The sequence below is a fragment of the Mus pahari genome, chromosome 15 (genome assembly GCF_900095145.1).
Source record: "Mus pahari chromosome 15, PAHARI_EIJ_v1.1, whole genome shotgun sequence".
NCBI lineage: Eukaryota > Metazoa > Chordata > Mammalia > Rodentia > Muridae > Mus > Mus pahari.
In genome coordinates, this window is record NC_034604.1 from 30710744 (window position 1) to 30726073 (window position 15330).

At 44.4% G+C, this 15330-nt stretch overlaps 1 protein-coding gene, 1 long non-coding RNA gene and 1 other non-coding gene across 7 annotated transcripts in view; all 3 read left to right on the forward strand.

The window, feature by feature from the left end:
• The first annotated feature begins 328 nt into the window (after positions 1-328).
• LOC115065516 lies at positions 329-5163 on the forward strand. The gene is made up of 4 exons (XR_003845299.1): positions 329-377; positions 1694-1728; positions 3808-3854; positions 4472-5163. It is a non-coding gene; the product is annotated as an uncharacterized LOC115065516 (long non-coding RNA).
• LOC115065583 lies at positions 4169-4363 on the forward strand. Its single transcript, XR_003845347.1, has one exon. It is a non-coding gene; the product is annotated as a small nucleolar RNA SNORA74 (small nucleolar RNA).
• A 6161-nt stretch (positions 5164-11324) lies between the features above and the next one.
• Positions 11325-15330, forward strand: part of Matr3 (matrin 3) — a 32194-nt gene continuing 28188 nt past the window's right edge. The window contains exon 1 of one of the 5 annotated variants that reach the window (XM_021215095.2): positions 11325-11459. The gene's annotated coding sequence lies outside the window, so the exon portion shown is untranslated. Of the gene's footprint in view, positions 11689-11905; positions 12286-15330 lie in introns of those variants that run through there. The other 4 variants (XM_029546750.1, XM_029546748.1, XM_021215096.2 and 1 more) reach the window with 4 other exon arrangements.

A 15330-nucleotide genomic window follows, 5' to 3' on the forward strand; every position in this document is an offset into this window, starting at 1 on the left:
TCGTGGGCTAGATCTGCAGAAACAGCGACTGCTAGCACTAGGTAGGCAGAAAGTCTGGCTCCCATTAGGACCCAAGGAGCTTGAAATTTAGCAGCTGCAAACCAGGACTCATATACTTAAGGAACCCGATGGGAGCGCAGGGAATGTAGCCTTTGTGTAGAGACTAACCAATTCTTAAACCCAGGTCTGTTCAAATAGGGATGTCACTGTCCTCCCTGGTCTGCCTGGTGTGTTTCTAGTCCCGCCTTTCTTGGGCGGAACTCATCGCTCCGCCCTACAACCGCCCCAGGGCGGGGCTCCCGTCCGCTCCCTGCTGCCCTTTCCACCGCGGCCTCCGCCGAGGCTGCTGGGTCCTGCGGAGCTCCGAGCACGTGCGGGTGAGTGAGGTCCCAAGGAGCAAGGGGTCTGGAGGTTTTACTAGCCCAGGCGAGAAGCGGGGCGAGAAGGTTTCTGCCTGGGCAGGAAAAGGAATTGGGTTTTGTTTTTTTTTTTTTTATTACCTCCAGTCTTGGAGGTCATCTTAAAGGAATAGCCCGAAGAATCAACGTCAGTGAGGTGCAGTCCTTATCCAGCTAGGGAGTCACCTAGAATCAGGCTCAGTTTAGCATTTCCGGAGCCCCAGACAAGGACTGAGAAAGGTTTGAGTAGAACACGTGTCCGGGGAGAACCAGATCTGCTTCAGCCCACGCCCTGAAGGGGCTTTTAGACCTAAACAGTGAGGCCTGTATTCGTTTTCCTGTTCCTTTAAATTGGGTAGAATTGGTTAGATGTGAAGTTTGGGCTTGGATAACTTGCCCTTAGATATGTTAAAATGATATGCACATGTCCAGCCTTCGAGGTCCTTAGCACACTACATCTACATTCAATTACTATTCGATGTGTTAACTTATATCGTTTTTAAAAATGTGTTCAAGCCTGCTCTCTAGCTTTAGTATGCACACTGGGTAACCATCGCTTCTCCTCTTGCCCCACTCCCCATTTTGACTAAGGTGCCATTTTTAAGAGTGGGTCTCAAAGTGCAGGGTGGCTGGTTCTGGCGGCAGTCTTACTGTCTTAGCTTCCTACAAGTTAAGATTACAGGGATCAGCCACCAGAGCAGTGCCCTGTGGTCCAATCTACCTGATTGATGTACAGGGGGTAATGTATAATGCCGTTCTACAAATGAGAACTCCAGGGAGTAAGTAGACTTGCATAATGGAATGGTTATCTGGGAGTGGAGCTCCCAAAGTTAAGCTGTTCCTCTTGTTTCCTTGACTCAGTAAAGGGCGTTTGAGGGCTGGCGATGTTTTTTTTTTTTTTTTTTTTAAGATTTATTTATTTATTATATGTAAGTACACTGCAGTTGATTTCAGACACTCCAGAAGAGGGCGTCAGATCTTGTTAGGTTGTGAGCCACCATGTGGTTGCTGGGATTTGAACTCCAGACCTTCGGAAGAGCAGTCGGGTGCTCTTATCCACTGAGCCATCTCACCAGCCCGGTTTTTTGTTTTTGAGACAGGGTTTCTCTGTGTACTCCTGGCTGTCCTGGAACTCACTTAGTAGACCAGGCTGGCCTCCATCTCAGAAATCCGCCTGCCTCTGCCTCCCAAGTGCTGGGATTAAAGGCCTGCGCCACCACGCCCGGCCGTGTTTTGTTTTGTTTGTTTAATTGAATTGCACAGGCTGACTAATCTGGGATGTTTTGATTTCCTAGTGCCCAGCTGCCGATCTGAGGCGATGCCTGCCCTGGTGAGTACAGTTCCGTTATTTCCCGTTTGCCCCAGCTGTAGGCAGCTACCTGGGTTCCATTGTACCTAGGCAAGTGTTACACTGCTGGGAGAACAGCAGCCAATAGCTGGTTGGCATTCTGGGCCTGGTTCATGCCAACTCTGTTGTTAACTGTACCAGGATGTCAGCATAGTTGCTTACCCAAGAAGAGAAGAGCAAGCTCTGCAGGAAGAAACCTAAAGTCCAGGTCTTCCAACACGGAGGTTACTTAAGTCACAACTCGGAAATGGAACTGAGTAAAAGCCAGTAAGGGAAATAAACAAGAAAAAAAAGTCAAGACTTAGTGCCTGTAAATGGTCGGGAGTGGGCCTGAGGCAGTGGAGGGAGTTACTAGACTACACTTTCACTAAAAGTAGATTGCTTCCTCTCTCCACAAAAATAAAAGCTAAATCATGATCCCTTTAGTGAGCTCCCTGTTGGGAATGTTGAGTCTGGTGTTGGAGTATGCAGGTTCCATTCAGATTGTCTAGGCGACATACATGCCCAATCTCAAAAACTAGCTTGTCAATAAACTTATGCATATTAATTGACCATGCGGTTCTGGGAACTAGCTTAGATCAAACAGTACAATGAGTAGTTAGGTTCCCTCTTTTGTTATTAATCCTGATTTTCTAAGAAATGCCTCAATTTTAGGCAAATAGTGATCACTCAATGAATCTAGTGATTATCTAATAGAGCAACATTGTTAACTTTTGTGAAAATATCCTGGTTTCCACAGGAAGGCACAACCTTAATAGACCTCCCTCGTATCCTTGGGTATATGAGGGTTGGTGGCATCCACCACCTGTGTCCCTCCTTTTTCTCTTCCCTGTGGACATGAGTCCTTACTTAACACCTACCTCCACGACCCAACAGGAAACCCCTGAACTTGACTAGCGCAGGGATAGTTGTAGCTGAGCTATGCACAGATTTCCTTAATCAGTTTCCAGAAGTCTCTGAGTTTTGGGGAGGAACCATGAAAAAAGACTGCTTGCCAGAGCCACCAAGCACCCCAGGTGAGCATCTGCTAACATTCTCTTCAGTAGCCTCTGCACTGCTCACTTTACCTTCATTGCCCGCCCATGGACATCAATATCCCTTTTGCTCCTCAGTGTAATACCTAAGCTACCTAGTGCCCCACACCCCCCTTAACTTGTCAGAAATCAAATTTATCACAGTTCTTACAGGAAAGTTACTATCCCATATTACCCACGTTTAGTTCTACCACTCCATCTACCTGCTCTTGGGTTCATGCCCATAATTACTGTTACTCCTGTTCCTTAATAGCACCAGCTTAGCCCTGAAAATAGGCCACTGAGCCTGCCGTACCTTTGCTGTCCCTCTGGTGCATTAGTGTTAACATGACTTTCCAGGTATCTACTATTGACTTCCTGTCCATCAAATTCTTTTTTTAAAAAAAATATTTTTTATGTATGTATTATACTTATTTATTTTCTGTATGTGAGTACATTGTTGCTGTCTTAAGACACACCAGAAGAGGTCATCCAATTACAGATGGTTGAGCCACCATGTGGTTGCTGGGAATTAAACTCAGGACCTCTGGAAGAGCAGTCAGTGCTGAGCCATCTCTCCAGCCCCCCATCAAATTCTTAATCCTTCCTTGACTCTGATTCCACTTGTAGCAACTTAGAATAAACTCTAAACCTTATTTCTATTCCCCAGCTGCTGTTTTCCTGTACCCAAAATGACACTGTCCCCTATCTTTGCTCTTCCTGATCCATCTATCAGAGAAGATGTGGGCAAGTCACCAGAGTTTCCTATTTACCTCTTACAAGGACTCAGTTGAGCCTTGGAATGCTTTGTGTGAGATTTGGGCAAGTGGTAATGGTGAATAGTAAATGATCTTCAGACTAGTGGTCAGAGGGTGGTAGCTTGAAGGCAAAGGTATATTGTATGTGGAAGAGTTTGGGACAAGAGGCATTTCTCTTGTTTCAAATGTGTGGAAGCCAGGGAAGGACTGAGGGGGTTATTTACAGTGTAAAGTATATAGTGCATTGTTGAGGTACTGTGAGTTGTAAAGCTTGTTTTCGTTTTCACCAGGCTAAAAGAAGTATTGATCCACAACAAGGGTGCACGTGTGGTTCTAGGTAAGCGTCTCTGTAGCATCGACTGCCAGGCCTGTCGACTACTTGGTATATCAGGAAACAAATGGGAAACAAGTTCACTCTTGGCAGTTACTGTAGAATTTTAGTATTTTTGTTTGAAAGTAGCATAAAATAATTTTTGTCTGCCATTCCAACTAAGGAATGATTTATAGGGTTATTATGTGTGTTGTTTCTGTTCACTGCTGGGAGTCTAAGCTTAGTCCCTGCCAAAGCATAGAAAGTGCTTCAGTGTCTGCTCCCTGGGGCGGTCCTAGGATACATGAAATGGGAAAGGGGGAGATTTTTTTCCCGAACAGTCCAGCAGTTGTCAGCTATCCAGGCTGTGTGGTGCCCGTGATTGTGTTACACTGTTGGGAGAGTAAACACTGCCTTCCTAAGGGCTGGCTCCGAGCACTGTTTTGGTGTCCGGTGCTGAGTACTTGAGGCAGTATTGCATCCCTGAGAGTGGAATGACTCCTTGTGGGGTTGGTCCTGGTCTGGGTGCAAACAGTTTTCATGTTCAAAGAGAACGGGACTGGGACTGGGCTGTGCATGTATAGGACACGTGCTTTACATGTACTAGGACTGACAGCATGTCACCTTTCCTCCTTAAATTCTAGATCTGAATGAGATCTGCGTTCATCAGGACTTGAGGTTTCTGACAACACCGTGTTTTGAGTAATGTATGTGATCTCTGTAACGTAGAGGGACTTCAGATGGGGAAAGTTGAGTTTGCTCTGAGGATTACAGAACTGTGATGTAATTCCAGAGAATGCTTGTAAAGCCCAGCTACGCTTTGGCAGATGGGGCAGTGACGGAGCTCACTCATGGCCACTGAGCTGCATCTTCAACTATAATTCTTAGAGGGACTAGATGATGTCTGTGTACATGTGGCTGGCTACTTGCTAATTAAAAAGTAAGGGATTTCAGACATCTATTTGAACGGTAGCCATTTTAGGACAGCTTAGAATGTTCCAGAAAGTTTAGGATACTGCTTTTTAAAAGCAAAGGTTTATATAAAGAAAGGTTCCTATAATGGCCCAGATAGTAAGTATTGTTAATATTGGCTTTAGTTTTACAACTATGTTGCTTTTGTGTGAGAAGTAATGAATGTATCATCAAATAAATGAACATGGTTATATTCCAATAAAACATAACTGATGAACACTGACATTGGAATTTCATTGGCATTTTCAGAGTCAACATTCCCAAATATTTGAAAGTTTGAAATTTTCCCAAAGGACATTGACAAAGAGATAGCAGAGCAGGATTAGTAACATTCTGACTGCTGGGTTTAGTCTTGAGGCACTAACAGCATTAGTCACACAGTATTAAAATGTGCCTTCATACGTAGTCCTCTAAGTGCTAGATTCATGAACCACTTGCCAAACTTTTATTGGTATTCCTTAATGTAGAGGAATAAGGTGACTAAATTATCCAGAAGAAACAGAATTATCCTTTTTTTTTTTAAAAAAAAAAAAGATTTTATGTATATGAGTGCACACTGTAACTATACAGATAATTGTAAGCCTTCATCTGCTTGTTGGGAACTGAATTTAGGACCTTTGCTCGCTTAGTCCCTGCTTACTCTGGCCCAGAGTTTTATTATTATAAATAAGTACACTGTAGTTGTCTTCAGATGGACCAGAAGAGGGTGTAAGATGTCATTACCGGTGTTGTGAGCCACCATGTGGTTGCTGGTATTTGAACTCAGGACCTTCGGAAGAGCAGTCAGTGCTCTTACCCACTGGGACATCCCTCAAGTGCCTGAATCATAGTTGATAATCATCACCTCTGGCAGATCCTGCAGCCTTGGTCTCATGAGTCATAGGATAATGCCACTTCTGGTGATCGCAGTTTTGGAGACAGTCTTGTGTATCCAATACTGATCTTAAACTTAATTCGGGACAGTAGCCTTACTGTCTTGAAAGCATTCTAGTTACCTGCAAGTACCACTGTGCCCTTCCTGCAGCAATTTTAATTGTGTCTACTTTGTGGGAATGCATATGCTATTCAGCAGAAGTGGGCATCAGGGGGCAACACTGACTCCATTCTCATCCTGCCATGCGAGACCTGGGAATCCAGCGAAGTTGTCAGGCATTGCAGGAGGCAGCTTTACCCATTAAGCCACTTACAGAAATTTGGGTCTCAGATTGTTGAGGTTACCTTCCTGGTCACAGGTCGGGATACCCGCAGCATGGTTTCCTGTGATCTTAAGAGATAATAATGCATGGATTCACTGGCATAGGGGGCTTCCATGCATAGATGATACAATTAAAGTAACTTAACGGGATTTACTAATTGATAAGTGGAGTTAATTAGTCAGTACTTACCCCAGTTGTCCTTTAGCTCTTGGTAAATTGAAGTGGAATTATTAAAGCATTCAAAACAACTTTTTTTTTAAAAAAAAAATCTAAGATAGTTTCTCTAGCTCTGGCTGTCCTGGAACTCTGTAGACCAGGCTGGCCTCGAACTCAGAAATCCACCTGCCTCTGCCTCCCAAGTGCTGGAATTAAAGGCGTGCGCCACCACTGCCTGGCACAATGTTTTGTTTTGTGGGGGGAAGTTGGAGAGACAGTTCATTCGTGGAAGGCCTGGCTGCTCTTCCAGAGGACCTACGTCATTCACAACCATCTTTAGCTTCAGACGGCTTCTGTGGTATACAGGCAAAACACCAATGCACATGGAAATTAAAAACTTTGTAATTTACTTTTATGCATAGGGGCTTTTGCCTGCATTGATGTATGTCTTCTTTGTTCCTGGCGCCCATGAGGTCACCCTAGAACTGGAGGTAAAAATAGGATGTGAACCACTGTGTAGGTGGTCAGTACTGAACAAGGGCAACAAGTGGTGTTGGCAAATCACTCTGGATAAGTTTATCCCACATCTCTGTAAGTTAGAAGGAACATGTGAAGAATGAGGTGACTAGTGCTGCCATTGAACATGGCCGTTCATTACTTTGACACTTGGTTTAAACAAGTGACATTTTTCTTGAAATGTTGGTCCAGGTCTCAAATTACAATTAGAAAAACAAAACCCAGAGGGATAAATTCTAGACATCCCAGTGGGACACAAAAAAAAGCCTCTTTAGCCCCTAGGAATTCACACAGAGGGAAAGGACAGGTAAGAACGACTAATTAAGGACTTGAAGAGTGGAAGTGACTCTTGAGACTTGTGAATAGCTCCCATAAATGGAGCTATGGGGAACTCTAAGGAGAACAATTTCACTGAGCTAATGAACTAATACGCTTTTTATTTAGCAGCATCCTTGCTTTAACTACTGAAGGAATGAGTACAGTAAATCAATTAGGTGCCACTCTACTTTCAAGTTATCCCGAAAAGGAAATCAAGCAAATATTAGCAACTCATTGTATAGACATAACACCACTCTCAGTTCTTTCTCGGGGATAGGTTTCTGGGCTAGGATCTCTCCATTAGCTGCCAAGGGTACACACACAGTAAGACCTCATTAAAAGGTCTTTGGGCAGTTTTTCCCAGCATGTGGAGGTAAAGGCACAATGACCACAAGTCTACTCACATTCTTGTGTTTTGAGTGGCTCTACCTGGTAATGGTGAGACCTTTTTTCAATCTGACAGCTTTTTTTTTTTTTTTTTTTTGGGGGGGGGGGGTTTTCTAGACAGGGTTTCTCTGTGTAGCCCTGGCTGTCCTGGAACTCACTTTGGAGACCAGGCTGGCCCCGAACTCAGAAATCCGCCTGCCTCTGCCTCCCGAGTGCTGGGACTAAAGGTGTGCGCCACCACACTCAGCTCTGACTGCTCTTAAAGGCCTGTTGGCTAGCATTTTAGATTCACAAGGAAGATCCTATAGGTAAAGTTAATCTTCGTGGAGAATTGCTGGACATTGAACATGGGGCCATGTACTTACTTAGCCATAAAAGTGTATACCTTCTGCTCTTTAATCACTTAAAGGTAAATGGATGCTTTAAAGGTTATGTTAATGATAGAAATTTCCTATGGGTGCATGAATGCAGAACTGTGGAAGGTGTTCCTTGGAGCATTTGTGAACTACCTTGTCAAGGTGTTTGGAAACTGAACTTTGGTCCTCTACAAAAGCACCATATGCTTCTGCCAAACCATCTATCTCTCCCACCACCTAAGCAGCTGCTTTGGGTTCTTTTTGTTTTTTGGTTTTTCAAGACAGGGTTTCTCTGTATAGCCTTGGCTGTCCTGGAACTCACTTTGTAGACCAGGCTGGCCTTGAACTCAGAAATCCGCCTGCCCCTCCCTCCCGAGCGCTGGGATTAAGGGTGTGCACCTCCACGCCCGGCTGCTTTGGGTTCTTGAGTAAGAGGCTCTTGCCATGTATCCAAATATGGCAGTTACAGACATGGTAAGCCTCTGCATCCAGTTTAAGCTGCTTAATATAAGACATAATACATATTTTCCCCCATTGTTGGATATTGAGCCCAGGACCACTTTAAGGCAATGGATGAAGCTACTAGACTCCTAACTCCATGGGAGGGAAGACCAATGCTATTTGTGGCTAAATTCATGGTAGGTTATATTAAAAATGAATGTTAAATTATTATGACTTGTTTTGTGACATGGTCTCTGTCTTGGTGTGTAGTACCCTTGAACCTCCAGCCTCACAGGCCTACAGGCACTGCCCAGATTATGTTATGTTGAGGACTGAAACTCAACACAAGGCTTCTAGTAACTTACCATGCGCACTGCATCCCAAACTTTTGTAAAATCTGACAGTAATTGAGACAGAGACTTGATTCAGCCACAGGGCGTGTGTTTTATGAGGTGCTGGGTTCAATCCCCTGCACTAGGGAAATGAAATATACTGTTCTTCCCTGTGTTTAATGTGCAGTGCCCCAAAATTTGCTAGTGTGCATACTGTATCAGATAAATATGGCAGGGATGACTTGTAAGGCGGGGGTCCTGTAGGTTAACCCAGACTGCTCTCACACTCACCTCAATTGAGGGTGCAGGCACGAGCCACCCAAACTTTGTTCTACATAGATGCATGTTTTTTCCTGGTTGGAAGCCCTTAATGACTAGGTGAGGTCCTGAGCCTTCCTCTCTCCTTGAAAGCTTGGCTTTGGAAAAATGCCATCTATCTGTACAAGGCTGGTCACCTTTTCTAAAAGCCTCAGCAGCTCCCGCTTTGAGGGTTTCATTCTTACCATTCCTGGTGGAGGCCACACCACCAAAGCCCAAATAAAGAGATCTTGGTTTGTCCCAGCTCATAGCCTTGCCCTTTAGGCCAAATGTCTACCCTATCAGAGGATGGTCTTCCCAACTTTGCATCCCCAAACTACTACAATGTACTTTGTGAATACAATCATTCAAATCTGTGATAAGTCTCCTCGGACCTGTAATTTGTCTTCCTCGTCACTGCAGATCTTCAATAAATAATTTAAAATGTCTGACTTCTTTAAAATCATGAGATGCCATTAGAGTTCTGGAAACATTTGGTAAAGTGTATTGTGACTTGAAATTTTATAGGGAAATCTTGATATTTCAATGACCATTGACACTTGTTATCACTTGAAACCCTGTGATCTTGGTTAAACTGATCATGTCCTCTAACACAGAATTTAACTCACAACACATTTAATTGTCAGAAAAACTAAAATTATTTGTCCTCTAACAAAACTTTAAATTTCAGCTCTATTATAATGGTGTTTTTAAAGACATTTCTCTGAGTAATTTGTATTGTAGACTGTTTCCTTTTTCCAGCCCCTCCTTAGGATTCTCCCTGTCAAGCCTGGAGAGATGGCTCAGCAGCTAAAGAGCTGACTGTTCTTCCAAAGGTCCTGAGTTCAAATCCCAGCAACCACATGGTGGCTCAAAACATCTGTAATGCGATCTGATGCTCTCTTCTGGTGTGTCTGAAGACAGCTACAGTGTACTCGGATAAACAAAAATAAAAATCTTGCCCGGCAGTGGTGCCCCACACCTTTAATCCCATTACTTGGGAGGCAAAGGCGGGCTGATTTCTGAGTTCCAGGACAGCCAGGGCAATACAGAGAAACCCATTCCTGAAAAAAACAACAAAAAAGTTGTTTTCCATGCAAATTATATTTAGTACCTATGGCTCCTGTCAGTAAAATAAGCTTCAACTCTGATTTCTGTTATATGTTCCTCACTGAGTGGGCCCTGTTTCCCTTCAATATATTCAGCATCTATTATAATCAAGTTTCTAAATTTTATTTTTAGTCTTGTTCTTGTTAACCATTGTGATTTTCTAAGTATTCCTTCACTTGGGCTCACTATTTTTGTTTTTATTGAATGCTATTCTGTGTGGCAACAGCTTGTTTCCTAGTTTCTCCTTCAGTCTCTTGAGCAGAAATTTCAGGCACATGCTCCTATTTCTTGTCATGTTCCTTAAAAAAATGGTTCTCTTATCTGTTCTCTTTGCCCTTGCTCTATTCACAGTGGAAACATGTATGCTTTGTGTTTTCTGGACTTCTTATGTTAATCACTATATTTAATTCATCTTGTTTGTCACTTGTTTTACCTATCTTCCTTACACTTGCAACAGTCTTGAATGCAATTTTGTGACGTCTACCTATAAATCCACTAGTTTTACCCCTGATCTTCCATTGCTTTCTCATTCTTCAAATCACTCATCTAGCTAAATTTATGTACATTTTCTCTCTCTCTCACTCTCTTTCTTTTCTTTTTTGGTTTTATCCAGACAGGGTTTCTCCATATAGCCCTGGCTGTCCTGGAACTCAGAAATCCGCCAGCCTCAGCCTCTGCTGTGATTAAAGGCGTGCGCCACCACTGCCCGGCATTTATGTACATTTCTGTTTGGATTACCTGCGTGTAGTGTAAGCTCCACAAGGACAAAAATTTGTAACAGTTGACTTCTCTGAGGCACTGACGAAATCATAAATTGGGGTCAAGTGCTAATTGGGAGGCCTTGCATCATTTTCACCTGTCTGGTGATGGGTAAGTGGCATTGCCACCCCCAAAGAAAGCTGTCCATAACTAATCTATATAGGAAGATTCTCTGCCTTCCAAGTTCTAAGTTATTGGAAGGTATTTGTAACCTGCTGGGCTATATTTTATCTCAAAAGGGAAGAATCGTGGACTTCATAAAATCTGGGGCCAGCATAGCATCTCAACGCCCAGACACAGTGACGAGTTAGCATGTAGGAGCGAGAACAACTAAAACTTTAGTTCCTTCTGGCACGTTTCTTTCTCCGCCGTCAATAACCTCGCCATTCCTCACCCGATAAAACGGAGAGTCTATAGAGCCCCGTCTAGCGCGGCTAACTCGTTATTTGCAGCCTTGTGTAGATGCTGAGATGCAGAGGTACTGGAAGCGGTTGAGTGGTCGGTGCCGCTTTCCCGCCTTCGCCGGAAGAGGGATCCTTCCTGGGCCTGGGAGAACAACGCGGGCCACTCGGCCCGCCGCGCGCGTCAGCGGCCCACCCCGCGCAGGGGGCGGGGCTTGGCGCGGGCCGACCTAGGACTGGGGCCGGTGGTGGGAACGGGCGCTCTCGCGAGATTAGGCTCTGCTTCTGTCGCCACCTCCTGCCAGCGCCGTTGCTGCGGGGGATTGTGGGAGCCTCCGCGTCCCGCTCGCTGAGAGAGGTATCTCTCCTTTTCCCTCTCCCTTCCCCTAAGGTAGGCGTGAAGCGGGTAAGCGTCCGGGCGGGTGGCCGGGGGGCTCCATTCGTCCGTTCAGAGCGGGACGGCCGCCGTGGCGGAGGCTGTGGGGAGCTGGCACGCTGCTGCCGCTCTCTGGGGCTCGCCCGCTCTGCCTCCTCGGGCGCTGCGTATGTGAGGCGCCCGAGCGGCGGCCGCCATGTTAGGAGTGCAGTGGCGGCGCAGCCCGCCTCCTCGGGCGGCGGAGGTGAGCGGCCGCGGTGGGAGGTCGGCGGGCAGGCGGCGGCCCGGGTGCCGCGGGAGAGTTTCGGGGGGGGGTGTCCGGAGGTGCGCCGGTCCGCCGAGCGTCCCGCGCCCGAGCCTCGCGCCGTGGGCGGGGGCGGGACGAGCCCGTTACACGCGGGCCGCGGCGCCGAGCAGGAGGGAGGAGCGTTGGAAGCCTGAGGGAGCGACCGCGCGTCCGCGGGGGCCTGCCTGCCGCTCGAGGAGGCTGGTTAGCGCGAGGGGACAGCCCGTGGGCGCGCCGGTCCCGTCTAGCGCCTTTGCCGGGTTTCCTCGGAGAAACGGACCCAAAATGGAGGCTTTCGTAGGACGTTGAGAAGCTTGCGTGTTCTGACCAACGTTTCTCTCCCCCGGCGTCCATCGCCTCGTCAGTCCTCACTCACCCATCGCCCCGTGTTGCCCCGTTCCCCAAGACTCCCGCGTCCCTCGCCCGCGCGCGATCTTCGCCAGACATCTGGAACAATCCCTCCCCGCCCCCACTCCCCCCGCAGTTGCGTAAAAATGGCCGAAAAGGAAACGTTAACGCTTGGATTTTTGAATTGCGTCTTTGGGAAAGCTCTTGGTAGGCGAGGATATTTGTTTATTTAATCAGTTCCCTCACGCTTTTCTTTTTCTCTGTCAAAATTGTCCAGTCTCCTCCGGACGGGATCGTGTGTTATGGGACCTTCCGGTTTTCAGACAAAGGGTTTGGAGGGGCCATGGTGTAGCCCTTCAGTCTCTCTTTCCTCTGCTAGAGCTGTGCCATGCTTTTGTGTTTTTCCTTTACCGTGGGTGTTTGTCCCTTAAGGCGCGTTTACTGTTCTGTGACTCCGTCTTGTGGAATAGCTCCTTCTGTGGAATATTTTTATATTGGACAGGTTACAGTTATTCATGTAGACGTTTCTAGAATGTCTAGATGTGGTTCTGAAATTTCTAGTCTTTCTAAAGCTCTGAAATTACGTGTGGCTGATTTCATAGGAAGTGTTCGTGGGACTTTTGTGTTGATGCTACGTGCTGCATATTTAAATGGGCTAACTTGTCAGTCGGTCCAAAATGTTTCGCCCAGGTAAATTTAGACTTGACTCTGCGGGCAGTTTTCCATAGGTGTTGAAAAGCTCCTTAAAAACTCCTAATTGTTGGGCGTAGTGACGCATACCAGTAATAGCGTCACTCAAGAGAACAGGGCAGGAGAATTGCTGTGACTTCGGGGCCAGTCTCGGTAACATCAAGATTACCACAAAATATTATTGTATTAGCAGTTAAGTCACACTACGAAGATTGTGTAGATTTCTTTTTGAGACAGGTGGAGGCTGTTTTTGAGAGGCTGTACCTCCTGTCTCAACCTCCCTAGAGCTGAATTACCTACAGGCTTGTGCCACCACACCCAGCCCAGTTACCTTCATAACTTTTGAACATTAGTATTTTAGGACTCTAGAAGGGAGGAGAAAGTATATTACTGCAAAAAACCCCAACGTTGCCTTTGCACTTAAATATTTTTACAAAGTCAAATGTCTCCAAAGTACTAGAGAAGATTAATCTGGCTGGTTATATAATCCTTTAAAAGGATAGCTTTTACCCAACAGGTTTTATTTCTAGGCACTTGACAAGTATTTAGTTCATACTTCCTACCCATAGAGGTATCTTTCCCTTATAAATCATTTTAATTACAGTTTTTTTTTTTTTTTAAAGATTTATTTATTTATTATATGTAAGTACACTATAGCTGTCTTCAGACACTCAAGAAGAGGGCATCAGATCTTGTTACAGGTGGTTGTGAGCCACCATGTGGTTGCTGGGATTTGAACTCCGGACCTTCGGAAGAGCAGTCGGGTGCTCTTACCCACTGAGCCATCTCACCAGCCCCTATATACAGCTTTTATATAGCATTTTAAACATGAACTGATTTGAAACTTTTAACTTTTTACCTGATGCTTTTAAACTAAGTAATAGTACAAGGCGATAAAGGAAAGTTTAAAAGCAGGAATGCAGTGATAATATATCTTACACAATTGTAGAAGTATCATGGTTCACATAAATGCTGTGGTAGAAGAGAGTATTAAGTCTTTTTTTTTTTTTTTTTTTTTTTTTTTTTTTGAGACAGGTTTTCTCTAGAACTCGATCGATGTGTAGACCAGGCTGGCTTCGAACTTACAAGAGATCCACCTGCTGCTGCCTCCTGAGCACTGAAGTTAAAGATGTTCACTACCATACCCAGCCTGAGAATTTAAGTCTTAATTTTATGACAGTGCTACCAGTATAGTCTTTAATAAGTAATCCAAAATTGGAAAGGTTGCACTTCCATTAGGAATGTATCCTAACAGTCAGATTGTGTTTGGTAAATATTAATAATGGTGGTTTTTAAGCATGATATTTTAATTGATAGAGTTGAGTGGTTTCACTCTTAATATTCAGTTATGAACAAAAGGCTCAGTCAGGGCTTGTTGGTAGGCACATAAAATTGGACTCCGAAAACTTCCACTTAGGAGGGGGCATTTCTCTTATTTGGAAATGGAAATTTGTGCAGCAACTTTTTTTTTTTTTGGTTTTTCGAGACAGGGTTTCTCTGTATAGCTCTGGCTGTCCTGGTACTCACTTGGTAGACCAGGCGGGCCTCGAACTCAGAAATCTGCCTGCCTCTGCCTCCCGAGTGCTGGGATTAAAGGCCTGTGCCACCAGGCCCGGCTACGTGCAGCAACTTTTAAGAGGAGGGTAATATTAGGAAGCAATTATGCTTGTATCATTACATGGAGAGGAAACCAGTATTACTGATGGCGACTTTGATTTATTGAAGAATTGTGTTTAAAAAAAAAATGCACCCAAAAATCTTGTCTCTGAAGGTTGATACACTAGGGTTGATTGCTTGCCTGGTAATTTTTTGAAATTTGAAAGTTAACATTTACTATTTGGGGTTTCTGTGTGTGTTGGATCATGGTCTTGGCACTATAACCCAGATTGGCCTCCAGCTTTTCTAGCTTCTGTCTCCCAAGTGCTACGACAGCAGGTAATGTGCCATTAAACAAGCCTGCATTTGCTTTTTTTTTTTGTTTGTTTGGGGAACACACATTTGCTTTTTTTAATGTGGAAAAATTAGTATGTAGGATATATGATACCCTTATCAGATCAGTCTCATGGTTTTTAGTATCTCATACATCTTTAAGAATTAAGATAGAAACAGACTAGCTTCTAACAAACTCTGGAAAGTGGAATCTTCAGAAATGACAAAAATCTAGTACTTGTGTTAATAAAATCAGGTATCAGATAATGATTTGTTAGATGTCCTTAGTATATCTGAACAGAATATGTTGTCTTAGTTCTAAAATTCCTTTTTGTTTTTATTTTTTAAACTGGGTCCCATTGTGTATGTATATCAGGCTGACCTCAGTCTTAGAGATTGACTCGTGTTGCTGCTGCCTCGCCAACAATGGGATTAAAGGCATCCAACACCATACCCAGTTCTTCTGAAATAACAAAAAAAACTGTGGAAAGCTATAAATAACTAAAAGTAGAACAGAAAAAAAAAAACTACAATGGAGAAAATTTTAGATGTGTAGTCTTCTTGAAGGGATTTAATTGGTTTGGGACTTTGGCTTTTAACTATATATATATATATATATATATATATATATAT